This window comes from Pagrus pagrus (genome assembly GCF_965226575.1).
Source record: "Pagrus pagrus genome assembly, chromosome: 20".
NCBI classification, from domain to species: Eukaryota; Metazoa; Chordata; class Actinopteri; order Spariformes; family Sparidae; genus Pagrus; species Pagrus pagrus.
The window spans coordinates 21,616,513-21,630,944 of NC_140207.1; positions in this window are offsets into that span (position 1 = coordinate 21,616,513).

The following is a 14,432-nucleotide window of genomic DNA, read 5'->3' on the forward strand; positions in this document are numbered from 1 at the left end:
AATTATCTGTTCACCAGCTTTGATACAGAGAGAGAAATGATTTCTGTTGGCATTAACTTAATAAGTCATACAATCCAGCCTCAACAGAAGGAGACATTTGTGGAAGGTTTGATGAGTCTTCTCTACCTTTTACACAGTGGCGACATATTCACACCCGTGCAGCCTCCTGCATTGTTTTGCTGTAGTGCCTTTGGAATGAAGTGCCCTTTGGCCCCGTTGCTGGCAGAGCTTAAAGTAATTTTAAAAGAAGAAAAAAAAAAAGGCCCACTCCCGTGTGGCTGCCTGTGGGAACATCTGACACTGCTCCTCAGGTTGGCCACAGATTTCATATTACAGATCCAAGGTTGCCTGGTGCACGTCTCAAATCCCTCCAAAGAAGCCAAACTGAGAGGAGAAGGGTGAGGCACTGAGGTAGGTGTGTGTGTGTGTGTGTGTGTGTGTGTGTGTGTGTGTGAGTGAGGGGGGGGTTGTTGGTGATCGATTCAAGTGCTCAACGCGAGTCAGGAGGCTGTGCTGGAGCTGATTGCCTCCTCCTCTTGAATTGCTCCGAGATGTGACTCCTCTTCTCCGGCTCCACTGTAGCATAGTGCGTGTTAAATACTTGATCACCTGGCTCGCATCTCCAGCAAAACCTGGCTCTCCCTCACGTCCTCAGTGGCGTGGAGAGACATTTCTGATACATCTGTGACACTTGTCTTAAAATGAACAAATGAGTTGCTGCACAGCACTCCCGAAGGTTTGCCCATCGCATCCCTGCCAGCCCGCAGCGGGCAATACATAAAGAGGCAATCAATAGCAGCCTAGCCATTACACTGATAGATAAGGGGCTGAAATTAAAAGAGACCTAAACACTAATGAGGGAGATAGGAGGAGACAGACACAGAGCTGTTTTTGCCTTCTCTATTGATTAGCCAGAACGGACATTCCAGTTTATATGCATATGGACAAACAGAATAAGAGGAAGCAGCGAAGAAAAGCAGGGAGGATAGGGATGGAGGGGCGGAGGCTTAAAGATTTATTTTATAAATACTTTGGACTTGTGCTGGCAGACGGGGACGGCTGGGCTTTAATGAAACTGTCAGGCCATGTGAAAGCCTGATGAGGTTCCCCTAACGCTACATTAACGGTAGCCCCTCAGCCACCTTTTCATGCCAAAAGTAATTACAGCATCATTACCAACGCTGTCCAGGTCCCTGCTGGACACACGCACCCCTCCACTTCCTACCTTCCAAACTCCTTGTTCCCGTCCCGCCCCCCAGCCCCCCATAATCACACCGTTTCTCTGCATTGCGGCAGTGAAAAAAAAAGAAAAAACAGCAATTGATAGTCTCATTAGTTTTCCCATGTCCTTCCTGTAGTGCCATTTTCATGTGGAATGAAGAGTAGGGAGACAACAAACAAACTGCTGTGTAAGGAGGAGGGAGGCGGGTGGAGGTGGGGGGAAGTTGTGACAGAAATGTAAGCTACTGGTGTCACATTTAAAGTGAAGAAGTTCTTGTTGTGGACGTATTATTATTAGGTATGTCCCTGAATAGTCATATTAAGCAAACACATTTTAAACAAATGATTGATTTTGTAAACCGTCCTAGTAATTGTCCCGGGAGGCTAAGCTGCTGAGTCTTGCCTGACAAAACTGTTGACTTTGCATTTTCTAACCATTATCTTTACATTAGTGTTCAACATTTTCTGAAAAATATATTTTCCAGTTAAAAGACGAGTATACTGTATTAGAAATAACATTGAAATGAACAGCAAATGCAAGTGTACTTTCACATGTTGTGTTGAATTTAAAATAGATTTCAAACATACTTTCTAAAAGTGTACTTTAAAGTTCAACTTCACTGTACAAACAATAAAAAAACTTTTTCTGCAGTCTAGTGTACTTTTAAAAATGATACTAAATTATAGTAATTATTAAGTGCACTTAGTGAAAGCATACTTGTTTTCATGTCCTTCTCGGAAAACATGGGCCGCTTCGGAAAATGCACCTCTGAAAAACACACGGGCAGAAAAGACACCAAGCACAGAAGAAAACCTTCACAAACTCCAAATCATGACAATGTTTGTTTATACATGCCAACAGAGCATTATAAGCTCTACTCTATTGTACTTCTAGAAAGCATACTAAATTGCAAGTACTTATAGTGGAAAGTTAGTTTACTTTTGAAAAGTATAATTCTTTTTCATGTCCGAGTATACTTTAATTTGTTGAAGTAACTACAGTGAACTTTTAATGTCTATTCAGTCTAAAATATAGTGCATTGTCTGTTTCCTATCAGATCTTTGTCCAGAAGGTTTTGTGGTCTTTATTAAACTGAATATTTCCTTAAAAGTCCTCCAAATTTAAAGGCAAAATACTTCACGTAGCCTTCCAAAATGACTCATAAATGCTTATTTAATGAAATGCTGGCCTATCGAGAGCAGCAGTGTTCATCAGTGCTTTCCAAAATGCCCATGACCATTAGCTGGCCCATCTATCCGTCCAAATCGTCAAACTCCTTCCTAAGAAGTTTTCCAAGGCTACTTCGACGTCTCGCTACCTCCTATTTTGCTTCTGGGGAACCAAAGTCAATAATTCAAAGCATTTGCAGGTATTTGAGCAAAGGACCTTGACCAATGCTGTCGTTCAAAGAGTTATGCTTTCAGCCACTGGCTTCAATGGTTTGCAGAAAGTTTCAACCCCAATACTTCACAATAGTTATTTTGAATTTATAGACACTTTATTTTGAATCATTATGCAGTTTAAAATGAGCACTTGTTTGAAAAGTCTGCATGCGTCTGTGAGAAACTATTGTAGGCAGCTTAACAGTGATGAGAAAAACAAACCCAAAGACAACCGATAATAAGAACTGGACAATATGATGAGGAGAATGTGAATTAGACAGCTTCTTATGCTTTATTCGGTTCAGAAACCGGCCATTGTTGTAATTCATTCCAGGTGACTGTAAAACTGTTACAACAGTGGATCAATATCACAACAACATCGGCTCTCTTGACAAAGAACAGAAAGTTTTATCCCAGTCCAAGGACAAGTAATGTTTCTGTCCCAACAAATCCAAGATAAAGATACAAATATTGACTTGTGTGAACACGCCTAGTGATTATGGCCCAAGTGATTTAAAAAGTCCTACAGTTGTAAGTTTCACATTGACCAGAAAGGACAACCACACACAGACTGTATTATGCTCCACAGCCTTTGTTTATCAAAGGCTCAATTCAGATCCAACAAAGCGAGGTGCTCGTTTGCATAAAGTTTCCCAGCGCTTTCACCCCATCGGTTTCCTTTCACGTTACTTTTTTACAGACGGAGCTTAGTCAGCGGATCATGCACAATGCTCACCTCCTGGAGACAAAGACAGCACCTGCATTCTGTTGTAAGAGCTCAGACATGAGTTAGAGCAAACATGGTTTTGTATTGATCACCTGTGACAGGAACCTTTTCAACAGGCTCAGAGATCTATGTGTATTCACTGAAAAACATGCACAAGACAAGTATTGATGCGAGCGCATTATACACAGCCCATCCATATTAATACATCAGTGAAAGTGGACTTATGAGTGGAGGAGGTAGTGAGACAAATCTCTCCGTCTCAGGAGAATGACACACCGTAAAAAACGTTTTCTGTGCACACAATTAAAATCTGTAAATTATTTGTACAAAAATATGAATTTTTGAAGCTCAAAACACCATATGACCATAAAACCAGAAAGAAAACATTGAAAAAATGAGGTCGTTAGAGGGGATGAGAGGACATTAATCCTCCAGACATGAATTCTTCTTCACTGCACCTGATTAAGGCACGAACATGAACACACAGATGTTCACAAAATAAAGAGCCGTCACCTTCTGATGTAAATGTTGCCTGATAAAAGAAACATTCAATCACCTTAAAACACCATGCTAGTGTTCCTTGGAATTATGCTAATATTAGATCATTGTGCAGCGCATAATTTACTTCTTGAATAATGCAGAGGTGGTGGTAATGCAAGAAGTAGTCTGCCCTTTATGTAGCAAAGAAAGGAAGGAAAGCGCAGGTTGGTGGACGTGATTTTTACTGCCATAACCCAGAACCCCATAGGTTCACCAAATGTTACGTTCCTTAGAAAAATAATGTTACTAATTTGAAACCGCAAACCTCATTTAGAAGAAACATAAAGGCTCCAAGATTATTTTTTTTCCCCATGCAAATAAATCATATAACAACAATAATAATAATGATACTTATTAACTATCAATGTATTTACAGTGGCTACAAGGACTTCAATTAATTGTCTGCATGAGAAACATTTGGACTGTTTAACGTAAGCCACCATATTTCCCTTACCTTATTCAAAGTGTTTTTGAGCCTTTTAATCAAGCTCATGGGGGGTGAATCACTTTGTCTGCTGTCCAAGTCCTCCACTTTGGGCACAACAACTACCCACTATCCATCTATCCAACCTCTGCTGATAGAGGTTCTCAGTCATCCAGTTATCCAACTTCTGTTTGGTCAGCCTGTACTCACTCCCAACTTGTCAAGTACAGCAGCCTGCTCAGTGGCCCTGCACTTTAAAGTTGAAGCTGTAGAGAGTCAAGATTGATATGTTGTTTGTGCCATATAAGTTCAAATATATAAATTAAGTTTTAAATTTTAATCCAAAGGTATTATCTTTTCCTTAACCTAACAAAGTCGTTTTTGTGCCTAAACCTAACCAAACCACAACCATTTCACAACAAAATTAACAGTCGTTAAAGTCATAATATGTCATATGTGACATTCCATAGTACCACCAATTTAACTGTAGAGCCCTGCAAGTGCAAAACTGACACTACTGGTGTAAGTGTAGCATCACAGTTTAAAGCCCAGGGCCACTGACCACTGCTGTACTTCACAAGCTGGGAATAAGAAACGTTGGCATGGTAGCAGTTGGTCTGTTGGTTGGCTGCGAAAACACTGCCAGTGAACATAATCCACTTAATTACCGCATGTTTCCTCCAACATGTACATTTGGCCAACTATTTAATATAAACAGAATAAAAAAAAAACACAGACACTGAATTCCATGCAGGGCTCTGCAGAATGGACCAATATCAATGTTCTTTCTGACAATAAGATTTCGACTTTCTTTACTTCTGTTTTTGCAGTGGTGCAGAATACAACAGAGAAAATGTATTCTTCATTCCCTGTCTCGTGAAAGTTACACCCATGATTTTACCATTTCAGAAAATATGCATAATTCAGATTTCAAACAGAACAAAATCATCAAACCCACCTGTATCAGCGGGATCTTACCTACTCCTACATCTAATTGAATTCAAGTAAAGCTTTTGTAGTTGGTTTTCATTTGTCTGTGAGAAGAAGCATCTGTCTGTCTCTGTTTTTGGTGAGCGGCAAGGTGCTCGTCTGCCAAAATGAATTAATATGGTTCTCACTTAGCTGTCAGCTCAAATTACCTCCTGAACTTATTAATAATTAACTGTGACAAAGCAAAATATTTGCAGGGGCTTGAAATTCAACGAACATAATAAAAAATGCTAATACTTGAGAAATTTCTCAAAGGAAAAACGAAGACATTTCATCTCAGAACAGTTTGTTCTTTTCAGCTTTTTATAAAGGTCATATATGGACATTATTCAGATGATTTCTCCACTACCTGCCAAAGTTTAGCCAAACAGCTAATATAATATTAAGATCTAGGTTATTGTTCAGGAATACTCTACTATGCCAATGCCTAGATATATATGTTTGATTCAGTTTGCTGCTCAGCCCTCCAGCTGGTGTGAATAAAAGAAGCAGCACCTACCGGCCCTGCATATAATCCATCTGCTCTGCGCCTGCTGACTGTCCTATTGTTTATCTGTATAAGTGTGACTCTGTATACAGCATTATTTCCCATTTGTACCATACAGAGGATATTGAAGGTCTACATAACCTTTCAAATCTTATAGTTTACTTGCCTTGAGGCTTGGAATAAAATCTTGTTAAATCATACTCTCAGTTTCATTTAAATATAGCGGCATCACAGCAAATCAAAGTGACACAAAGTGCTATTTCTGACTTTATCAAAATTGATTTGAAATGCTTAGATGGCCAGATTTCCGGGGAAATGTCTACAGATGATAAAAATAATCAAATTTAGTTATAATCTCCTTGCATGTGTCTCCGGCCAGTGCCTCACAAACTGTTGTTACTGGTATCCAGGAAGACAGGCTGTGTGCATGTATGAGGTGCTTTCAACTGGATTGTTTTCAGAATCTACTCATTTTATAAACTCATTCCTTTGCATTGGCCAACTTCAGTCAAGTGAGGACTAATGGAAAGAAAAGAAAGGAGTGAGTATTACGAAAAGATTCTTCGCATAGAAATTCATAAAAAATTATTTCATGGGTTATAATGTGAGCTTGCACGCCAGGGCGGAACTTTCGTGCGGCAAAAAAAAAACCCGGAAACACTTTGTCGTCTGCGGAATTCCTTCTGCGAAACTACACGCTTGACCAATGAAATTTTGCTTTTTGCATGATGTCACTTCCCGCCTCATCATACAAAGCAAACGATTTAAAATGAGCGAAAGATTACTTATTCTGGTGTAGTATGGATGATTATCTCAACACGGAGGTGAAAGACAACATTTGGCTTTCGATTGCTCAGAAGCTTGGCTACGTAGAGGTTTTCTCATAATTTCAGGTACGATATACAGTACAGATGAAAAGGCATCAGTAATAATCTTTAATATTTATAAAAATGAAAAACATCTCTATTGATATAAGGAAGACTAGGAATTGGCATATAAAAAAAAAAAATTGTATGCTGGCGGCTACGGTCATAGAAATATATGTTATGTAAGCTACTCGTTTTATTTAACTCCATTCATATAAGCAAACATTTATTATTTTTATTTATTTCCTGAACTCAGCCACACAATGTCCTCAATGAGCTGTTCGCTGCTTTCATCCCGGCATAGCTGGAGAGTGGCTGTAACCTTGGTGGCATGTTTATGCTTCACGGCTGGACAACATTGAGGCCGATATGAAAACATTTATACCGGTTGGCTCATGGTTAGGCATAGGCTACCAGCTATTTGGCTATATGCCAAGCCACTGATTAATATATTATATCTTCGCTTTATGCACTTTCTAACAAACGAGTCATCATGTCTCCATATAGCCTGTGACCACACCGTCGTGCGCCTTTACGCACAGGCTCTGATCCGCTTTGGCTAGGCAGGCTATATGGATGCTATATCCCCAGCTAAAAGTATCTCCTGTCAAATTGAGAGTATGGTTTCGCTGCACAGACAGCATATATAGCCTAAATGACTTTCTTACCTCAAACATACAGCAAGCCGTTGCTCAGGATCGATTGGCTCACGGTAGTTTCTGTCAGATAATGAACCGCAACTTTTTTTTTGTTTGTTGCAAAATTAGAACACACGAATGCGAGCATTTCGCACCGGACTCAGTGTGCATGCTTTACATGCAGAAAATTGCCGCACGGATATTCCGCAAATCCGTGCCGCATTTTCATATCGCACCGGTGTGAAACGGCTTTAAGCATGGCACTTGTTAGTCAGCATCCAGTGGAGTTGCCATACTATGTATTTATACCTCATGTAATTATTTTAAAAGAGCAAGTCACTTGTTGGCATGTTTTACCCTCTGACAGCAAACTGTGTATACTACACATCATAACTCATTTGTGCCACATTTGCAGGTCTGCAATGATTTCCATTAATTTGTGTTATGAAAATCTATTAGCAATTTTGTGAAGGTTACATTATTAGGCAATGCAGTGTAGTTTTTTCACCCCAATCTGCAGCTGAATTGAATTACCATGAAATGATAGTGTAATTGCATAGAAATCTATGAAAACAAACTGTGCAGCATTTTGTAACAGTACGTTCTGTGGTACTTGGAAGAGAATAATTTAAAAAAAAACACAGTGGTGGTCAGACAGAGCCTGATTGGTGTCACAAGATATATTGATATTAAGACCTATGATATAACTAAATCCAGAGTGTGTCCATGTTTGGGGGTTAGGGTTAGGGGTTGTTATGTGTTGCTACATTAACGTGCCGTTTAAAAGACATAAGACTTTGTATGTAACACAAACATGTATGTTAAAATCATCAATTAAAATGCGGGTATCATTCAAAGGCTAGAAATGTGCCACATCCCTGCCCTTCAGTGTTCCTCGGTATATTGTGGCTGTGCCGCCACCTTTTTCTACCCTCTCTTTTTGAAGATGAAAAACTGTAGCTGGGTGGACAGGCCTCAATCAGTGTGACAGGTGCAGGTCTCTGTCTGCATTCCAGCCAAGTCTCAGTCAGAAAAAGACAGTCTAGATAGTGATCATTTATGAGTTCATTGATACAGAAATATTTGTTTGTTAATGCTCATATATGAAACAGTGCCATGTTGGTTTCTGTCCATTTGAAGCTGAAATAGAGTTCCTGTGTATGTGAACTGTAACCAGGTTGTCTATGTTTGGTCCTTTTAAAGCTCTGTTGGCTTTATTGTGTTGAGCTGAGATGATGGATTTAATAAAATCAACCGAAGTGGGTGGGGAAGCAGTTAGTCATGGTGTAATACATTGCATTATGTTATGAGCAAGCGCCTGTGAGCCCCGGAGGTTGGGGTGCAGTCCATCGCCCTTAAAAAATGCAGGGCGACCCAAGAACAGATCGAAGTTATAAATAAAAGTGACCTTAAAATTTCTACATGCAGTTTTTAGCCATAAATTGAGAGAGAGAAGGCGACTGAATTTTTCTATGCCCCTTTTGTCAGTTGGCAGGGGTCCTGAGATGGCAGTGTTTTCTCCAGTCGATTTAAGGCTGGTGAGAAAAGTTTTTAAATGTTTTTTAAAGTTTCTGACTCACGGTCAAAGGTTTTGTTGTTGCTGCCAATATGTGCCACCACAGTACTCACATTGGCGTGTTGTTCTAGCACCACTGGAAGCTGTGTGTTGAGGTCCGGCACACGGGCTCCGGGGGAACGGTGGACCGCTGTAGTGGTTTAATTTGAGGGGAACAAAAGCCCCTGGATGATCGAGTCCCCGATCACCATAGTGGATGCAAGCAATGGTGGAGGGTTAGGTGTGGCAGAGGGATGGCGTTTGGGGGGATGAGTCTGGGCTCAGCACCGTAAAACATTTTCCAGCCTGAGCTCCGGAGGAGATGGTAGGGGGCGGAGGATTTCACTCCGTCTTCCCTGCCGGCTTCTGTCACCCATTCGCTGCCACTGATTTTTCCCTGGGCATGGTGTGGAGCAGGAGCCCCTTGAGCGTCCCACAGCTGGAGCTGCCATGACAGAGGTAACTGGTGGAAAGTGTTCCTCGGCCAGAGTTTCCACATATGGGTCCGGAAGCGGAGTTTCTCGAAGTTTAGTTGTCTCTTTTAAAGCAGTGTTTAGTTCTGTCATTTGACGGAGTTTCATGTGCAAATCAACTAGCTTCTCCTGCAGTTCTTTGAATTTGTCACATTTGGTGCAGATAAAATTATCCATGAAAAAATGTCGCAGACATGTCCGTAAAACGCTCAGGTTTTGCAGAGCTTAAACGTTTTGGTCTCCAGATTCAGCAGATATTAGAATTGATTACGCTTTAGTGTTAAAGCTCATTAAAACAATAAAACAAATGACAAAACAATGAAAACTCAGTCAAAACAAACCAGGGGAGACAGGGGCCGTCATCTTGGACATGCACAATGGCGCAGAAGAAGACTATATTACTCTAATCTATGACTCTGATCTATGACTTGGCTTCTGAAGACCCAAACTGACATTTTGGCATACATGTAATCTTTGCAGCACATTATCAGCCACGTGTTTTTAGTCACTTAATGCTAGTAGCATGGACAAGTCTATAACCCAGGACAACACTGCCATCAAACTAGGGCTCCTAATGTACTTCTACTGTACTTCAGTGTAATTGTTGATATAGTCAATTGTTAAAAAGTCATACAACTGTGGTAGTGTGCTGTGTAAGCCCCACACCAATGGATTTTCAAAATTTGATGTTGTTTTGTCATTCCTTTACTGTTTGCACACATATTTTTCACTGCAGTGAATTTATCTGGTGAATTAATGTTGTATTGCATTCAAGCCCTTGATACAGAGAAAGTTTATAGTAAGAGCATACTTCAAACATCTGAAAAGGTCAAATATAATTTCACATGCGAGGACAGGGCACTCTCAGATTGTTTAACCTGTTTTCTGGCTGAAATTACTTCAATGGAGCACCAGTTGTATTTAAATCTGTTGTACTCACACAGGGAGCTAAGAGGAGCACTTAAAGACAACAGAGTGCTCTATCAGATAGCTAAACAGCAGCCGGTGCATTGTAAGTGGACCTGCAGTGAAACCACTGTAGAACATTATGTGTTTGAAAGTAATTTTATGGTCATTTCGTGCCCTTTCTGCAACTCTAATAACCAGTTCTGAGGCCTCCCAGCTGCTCGGGGCTGCCCAGTCAAACTAACAGTGTGGATATTACCACCACCTTTTAAACTATTCATGTACTCACTGACATATGGGTGCAGTCTCAACCTTTTTTTCCCCCCCACTTCAGTAATTTAAGGTGGTTTGATCACACTAGAATAATTGAATTAACATCTGCCAAATTTTATGACAAACATAACAAAACGCTCTACCCAGTCTTGAAGAAACATTCCAGCCACACTGCGTTTGAAATAAGAACTTCAATCTGCTGCCACAGAAGGAGCAAAAAGGTCAATGTAATATACAAAGGCAGAGCTACAGTGGCCCTGACGGTTATATCACAGCATTCCAGAAATCACAATAACATTTCATATTTCAGAAAAGGTGGGACAACACTTCTTGTGACTGGACAGAGCCCAAGTCCCTCAAGACTGCTCAATGTCATTTCCTGTTTCTGTTGTGTTAATGGGGTTGAAAATGGTCCCTATCTACAGTCAGGGTATAACCTACAGTAGATGGTGGTTGATACACTCTCAGCTTGCAGAATCAGTGGGAGTACCGGTGTAGGAAGCTAAGCTATACTGCTGTGGATAAAGTAGGCAATACACTGTTGGGTTCTGTCCAATCGCACAAAGTGTTGTCCTACATTGTCTGTTATCTGAAATGTCATTGCATTTTGTGTGTAACCCTATAAATAAATAGACAATGGGATAAAAAGCACTCATTTTATTTATTTTTTATTTGTTGTTTCGTTTTCTTATTTTCTGTGATAAGTGCATATTTTGGTTTAAGAAGAGTGTAAGAATAATAGTTTGATGTAAAGTTATATATTGGTTTAAGTTTTATTTGTCTGAGGTAATCCCGCGAGATCGCGGGGGTGTGAGAGGTCACCTGAATGCGGAAGAGGAGACGCAAGAGAGACGAGAGAGAGACGCAAGAGAGACGAATGCGAGGAGTTGCATGGCGGAGCGGAGCTACGGCCCGAAAAGACATTGAAAGACGTTGGTTAAGGGAAGGTCACGAGATAATCGGACTGAGAGTCTCGTTGTGACTGTTCATTGGACTTAACCTCTTGTCGAGTTGAAACGAGGCGGACTTCGGACATAAAGGACCGCGAAGATTACAGCTACAGTTAGCTTAGCTCATGCTAGCTTGCCTGACTTCACGAACGAGGCGCTACCGCAGCACTCCCATAAGTGAAGCCGACATTTGCCTGCTGTGTGAACACATCTGCTGGAGACACTGTGTGTGACTGTTGACCACAGACATCATTTTGAGCTGGAGGGATTCGTCTACGGCCCACGTCCCTGCAACCCGCTGTCGGACCATACGGACCAGATCGACTCCATTTCAGTGAGGTCATTGTCAACGTTGGATTTTCGTTTGTCTTCTTTCTGCGCAAGGCGCGGAGCAGCCATGTTGGAGTAAGCCTTTCCTGAACTCAGGCGACGCCTCAGGCCTGCATCGATCCTCTGCTTTAAAGGGTACCCATTTTATTTTCATTTAATTAGTAAGAGTGCCGGCTTTAGTTGTAATACTTCTGGTGTTTGATATTGAATTGTTAATTTTGGACACTGAAGAGACATTTGTGTTTCCTTGAACTGTCAGAGATATGTGTTGTTTTGGGTTATTGACTGAAACTTACCTTAAACAGGAGGACTTGAAATCGCATTATTGTTTGTTTAGTTTTCCCTGATTTGAATATTGTGTGTTGAAATATTAACCAAAGTAAATTGTTCACACTTACATGTGGTTATTTCTTTCACCTTGCCTATTTTAAATATCGTTGCTTATACTGGTATTTGACCTAAGAGTGTTAAGAGGGAGAATTACGTCAAAGGGTACATTAGGAAGAAAGTTAAGTTGGTTAATGTCATTTAGGAACCATATTGATTAAAAAACATTAATAGAAGTGAAACATAACCAGTGGTAAAAAGTATTTTGATCAGTTAAAACCTTATAAATAACAGTTTATGATAAACCAGGTGTTACAGTGTGCTTTCCCTGTTGCATTAATTAGCTAACTAATAAAGAGGTTTAAGGTAACAACACGAACTTGGGGAGCGCACCTCGTTAAAATAGATCTGACGTCTAGAGGGCTCTACATGTGTAATGTTGTCGTGTTTTGTGTGATGTTGTCGTGTTTCGACCACCAGGGCCACTGTACGTACCTGTGTGGATCTGTCAGCTGGCAGCACTGGCAGTTGTTTGGGGAGTCAGGCGGACTGCAGCGTGGACACAGAACGGGCATCTGTGGCTGATGTTGACTTCAATATGAAGTCAACATCAGCTGATGATCAGCATCATCAGCTTTTTAAATATTTTCACATCCAGAACAAGCTTTCTAGTGTTTGTCTGCCTGTTCACATAGACACACACTACATGAAAACGTGTGTGTTGTCAACTGAAACACTATGGTCAAGTAACTAATTTGTGGAACCTTTTGAGTAAACGTAGCTGTCCTGCGTATTGCTTACTGTGCTTGCTTGATTTTGGTGTGCTGACTGACCCAAGAATTCCACTGGTTGCATGTACGTTGCGGAAATCCACAGCAGTACAAAGCTTAGCTTCCTACACCGGTACTCCCACTGATTCTGCAAGCTGAGAGTGTATCAACCACCATCTACTGTAGGTAATACCCTGACTGTAGATAGGGACCATTTTCAACCCCATTAACACAACAGAAACAGGAAATGACATTGAGCAGTCTTGAGCAGTCCGCTTGCCACGGTTTTGCTTCATGGTCCGTCGTCCGTCAACCCCCATCGGCTCCGTTTTGAGTGCAGCACGGCACAGCACTGCTGGACAGCTGGAGTTGCGAGACCAAGGAGTTCCTGCTATAATTACAGAATCATGCGTGACTGCAGTTATATGTGTGTTATAAACACAACAATAAACAGGCAAAAGGTTAGTGTTCCCAACCCAAGGATTAGAAGAAGTGAAGCAACACAGTGCAGCCAGTGGAAGTAAACACGTAGACTAGAGTGAAACCTATCAGCTCCGCTGCCGTGGCGGATCAGAGACGGACCCAACACGGATCGGATGGAATTTAGGGGTGACAGGCCATCAGAGCTGGAGACTATCCCGGCTGATGCTCCAGTGACAGGGGTTGAGGGAGGGGAGGGGAGGGACTGTGTCTTCTTTTTTTAATATGCATTTTGCCATTTTGTAAAAAAGAAATGTAGGCATTTACTGTACATACACTCAGAAGTAAATTTCACATTTCAGAGATGCAAGCTGTTCTCTGTAGAGAGAAAGAAAAGAGCAGCGTGTGAGCTGTGAGTGAGACTCGGTGGAAATAAGCACATTGATGGAAATGGCTGTCAGTTACCTCTGAGAGTTGCAGAGGAGGCATAATGCAACAGAGCCACATCTGGTGGATGTTCAGTTGTGCTTTAAAATGTTTTGATGTTTGTTGTTTTTCATATTGTTTTGCTTTAAGATTTGAGGAAAGGTACGTCTTTACATCAGTAATGAGCCTCTGTATCTGTGGAAAGCATGACAAAGGGTTTTTTCAGGTTCATATGTTTTGCTCTTTTGAGTTTGTATGTAAAATTGAGCCACAGCAAGGCTGGTTCTGTCTGTTTCAGCTTCAGGTATTCACCAAATGTATTAAATCTCTGAACTTCTACAGAAGAAAAACAACAAAATTCTTTGATTACGCAAAAAAAACCACAATCTCCAACGGACTCCTGCACACAATATTGTTGTCACCTGTGTCTCTGTCTGCATTCAGTTGTATTCACTTCCTAAGCAGTGGGGAAGAATGTGTCGTGTTGCTCAGGAGGACTTCCCAGAGGGAAGCAGATGTTCTTTCATCAAGCTCTCCAACAGAGTAGAGCAAAGGAAAGGAATTGGAAAGCAGAGGAAGGAGGGTTGAGGGAGAAAAAAAAAAAGTATAAAGGAGTGCAACACAGAATGAAGGAGAGGATGCAGACAAGGTGGAGAATTAGATGGATGTGGAGGAGAAGAGGGAAGCTCGTCTGGGCTCCATGCCTGACACTCCCATAATGCTTTT